We start from the raw sequence: 4376 nt of genomic DNA on the forward strand, positions 1-4376 counted from the left end.
TTATGTCCATTAGAAGATGGGGGATTTATATTTCCTACCAAATCAAGGCCCCATTGAGAAAATGGCCATGATCCTGTCATAGGATATAACTCTTGTGTCGGTGCATGAATGAGATTCCTATGGATCTGACATTGTTTGCATTTTATAGCATATGTGAATGAATCTCTCTCCATAGTAGGCCAATAGTAACCCATACGAAGAAGTTTCTTAGCCAATGTTATACTACTTGAGTGTGTGCCATAAATACCTGCATGAACATTGTTAAGAACTTTCTCAGATTCTACTTGTTCAAGACATCTCAACAAAGTACCATCTAGACCACGCCTATATAGGATATCAACAATAATAGTATAGTGAGAGGACTGATGGATAAAATTCCTTCTCTGATTGTGGGATAAGTCAAGAGGAAGGATATTTTCTTTTAAATACTGATAAGTTTGACCGTATGAGGATTGACTGGTTCCTGATATATGGAAAATTTGATAGGTATGCTGGGATTGAATGGTAGGAGTTAAGATATCTTCCATGAGAAATTCATAGCGATGTTGATTCTCCTTAGTTTTCAAGAGAGATGCTATTGTAGCTATTGCATCTGCTTCTTTATTCTCATTTCTTGGAATCTGGGTGAATGATATTTCTTTAAAGTGTTCTTTAAACTCCTCTACCAGCTGTTTGTATGGCATGAGCTTATCATCCTTAGTTTGATATTCATCATTTATTTGGTTCATGATAAGTTGTGAATCACCATAGACATGTAGTTCTATGATGTTACATTCAATGGCCATTTTAAGCCCAATAGCCAATGCTTCATATTCTGCAATATTATTGGTGCATGGAAACTGCAGTCTATATGATTTCGGAATTGTGTGTCCCTAAGGTGTGATGAAAAATATTCTTGTGCATGATCCATATTGTGTATAAGAACCATCAAAGTACAATTCTCAAAATTTTGTACTTATTGTCAAGATATCTGCATCAGGAAATTTGATGTGCAAAGGCATGTCGTTTTGTAAAGGTACATCAGCCAATTGATCAGCGATGGCTTGTCCCTTGATAGATTTTTGGTCAACATATTCCATATAAAATTCACTTAGTATCATAACCCATTTGGCTAGTCTCCCTGTCAAGGTTGACTTGTTCAACAAATATTTGAGGGGATCTATCTTTGCTATTAGTTTTATAGAATGAATCAACATATAATGTCGCAGCTTCTGAGTTGCAAATATAACTGCTAGACATGTCTTTTCTATTGAGGAATAATGTAATTCATAACCAACAAGCCTTCTACTGATATAATATACTGCTCTTTCTTTTCCTTCTTCATCATGTTGAACTAGGAGAGCTCCTAATGATATATTTGTTGTTGAGATATAGAGCAACAATGGTTTCCCTTTGGTTGGTGATACCAGTATTGGAGGACTCATAAGATATTCTTTTATTTGCAAAAATGCTTCTTCACATTTTAGATCCCATTTGAATGGAATATTTTTATGTAGAAGATGGGTGAATAGAATACATTGATCTGCTAACTGAGAGACAAATCTCCTGATTGATTGCAATCTTCCTTGTAAAGATTGCAATTGACTTATGTTCTTAGGTGACTCCATCTCCATGATGGCTTTGACCTTTTCAGGATCTAATTAAATTACACAAGCTGATATAATGTACCCAAGGAGTTTTCCAAAGGTTACCCCAAATGCACATTTCTTTGGATTTAATCTCAATTGATATCTTTCCAGCCTATCAAAAATCTTGCTTAAGATGTTCAAATGATCTTGTCTTGTATGAGATTTTGCAAGTATGTCATCGACATAATCTTCCATAAATGTATGCATCATATCATGGAAAATTGTCATCATAGCCCTTTGATAAGTTGCTCCTGCATTCTTAAGCCCAAATGGCATAACATTCTAGCAATATGTTCCCCATTCACAAGTGAAAGCTATCTTTTCTTTATCTTTAGGTGTGATTCTTCTTTGATTATATCCTGAGAAGCCATCCATTAATGAAAACATCTCATGCCCTACTGACAAGTCCACTATTATACCAATGTTTGGTAGCGGGAAATCATATTTTGGACATGCTTGATTTAGATCTCTGAAATCTGTACAGACTCTTATGCTTTTATCTAGTTTTGACACTAATACAATACTTGAACCCATTCTGGATAAGCAAAAGGTCTTATAAAACCCACTTCTAATAGTTTCTTCAGCTTGGTTTTTATAAGAAGAGCAATGTGTGGATGCATATTTCTTAGCTTCTACTTAACTAGTTTTTCTTTTAAATCCACGTTAAGATGATGCATGATAAGATCTGAATTAAGTCCTTGCATATCTACATAAGACCAAGCAAAATTTATTTGTCTTTGCTTAAAGAATTCCATGTATTCTTTCCTCTCTTCTTCTGATAATGAGGCAGCATAATGAAGTATTTTAGGATCCTTTGATGTACCAATGTTTACTGCTTCTGTTGGTTCTATCAGGATAGCATATCTCTCCTGAAAATATGTAGGAAGAATATCAAACTTTCCATCTTCTGGCGCCTCAAAGAGGTTCTCACCATCAGATATGTCCTTTATTTTCTCTTTTGATTGATCTGGTGTTGCCATGAAATGGTTTTCAATAATAGGTCTATTTCCTTGTTTTATTTCGCTTTTGCGACTGGAAAGTTTGGCATTCTCCTGACTACGAGAAACATTACTTGATTCTGCAATGGAAGATATCTTAGGTGTGATGGGTTCAACAACATTAAGGTACACAGCTAAGTCATGATCATTGGAAAAGACATTCAGGTTAGGGTTGTCTAAATTATCCCAATCAATTAGTTCAGGATGAAGAAGGGGTAAATCATAATCACTGTCATCATTAGGTGCTTCAATGTTCATGACATAATGATCATAATTTGGCATAGAATAGGTACTATCATAGATTAAATGTTTTTGAGAATTGTCTTTCCCAAGAGTCTCTCAATTAGTTCTAACAAAATCAGTATTAGTATTTTATAGTTCACACTCAAGTGGTTCTTAAACTGACGTTTGTCCCTTAAATGAATGGATTATATCAACACACACATCTTTAATACTGCAAATTCCTTCTTGATTGACCTCATTTGCATTTTGGAGTTGACATACTTGTGTACATGATAAAGAGGATTCTTTTTCTATAGTTTCTCTCCTTTCAAACTCAACTTCTTCTAGACTAATAGTCAATCCAACTTGACTATCTCTTAATTCTTCTATGGTTTTGCCACATTTGGATACATCTTATTCCTCTTTTGATGAAAATCTTATATTTCCAGATGCTTGATCTATCCTTGTTTGTACTTCTTGCGGCATTACTTCTTTGTCTTTGTCATTTCCTTTCCTTTTGCATACGCCTCTTTTCTCTGAATTTTGAGTTTTTCTTGCCTTCTTTCTAACTCCCTCTTTTGTTTTGTAATAGACAAGTCTTCTTTCGTGATAGTTGCTTGGTCTTCATTGTGTTCCTTACTTGATGTAGTAGATAAGACATCTGGACCCCATTCATAATTATTTGAATCTGTCTCTGAATCACGATCTAGGACTACTCCACTATACCATACAGGAATGTTGTATGGTGCAAAGAGATCCTTGATTTCTACCATCTCTATTTTTGTTGCTTCTAGAATATCTTGTTCAGATTTTGCATTTTTTTGTATTTCCAGAACTTGTTGACAATATTTTTCTTTACCCTTGGGGGTAATCTCCTTGTCTTTCTTTTCATGTTCTTCTTGCTCCTTTTGTTTATTGGTTACTATTTATGCCGCTTGATGTAGCTTTTCTTGCCAATTTTCTTCTTTAGAGACTGATTTCTTTTTCCACTTTTGTTGTTGATGATTATGTTGCTTTTGATTGGATTTTAGATATCCAAGCCCGAATTTATCTTCTTTGGATTGTGAGTGTGGACAAATAGGTTCTGAAGAACCTTGATGTCGCTTACCAATTGGTCATTTTCCTTCATATCCCATTTTTTGCATGATTTCATAACCTTTGCCATATTGTTTTATGAGAATATTAACGTCTGTTGCTATTGCTATAGTTTTATCTTCATCCTTGTACAACCAACCAAGAATTTCTTTGTCTTCATTTTCTTCTTCAAGAGTTCCAGCACTAACAAATGTTCATTTAAACATATGTTTTGATCTTTCTGATGTCTTTGATCGAATATTTGTAGGCTTTCCATATGACTTAGGGGAAAGTGGAAAATTATGCAAAAAATATTTTCCCATTCCTTCATCATTTAATTTGAGCTTTTCCTCAAAAGTTTCCCATAACTTTTCTTGAATTTCTTTAGTAGGATATGCTGACTCTCTGTTATGTGGAACTCTTGTATCTTGTGTTGGCTTCAAATTATTGCAAT

Source organism: Cryptomeria japonica, chromosome 6, assembly GCF_030272615.1.
Source record: "Cryptomeria japonica chromosome 6, Sugi_1.0, whole genome shotgun sequence".
Lineage (NCBI taxonomy): Eukaryota > Viridiplantae > Streptophyta > Pinopsida > Cupressales > Cupressaceae > Cryptomeria > Cryptomeria japonica.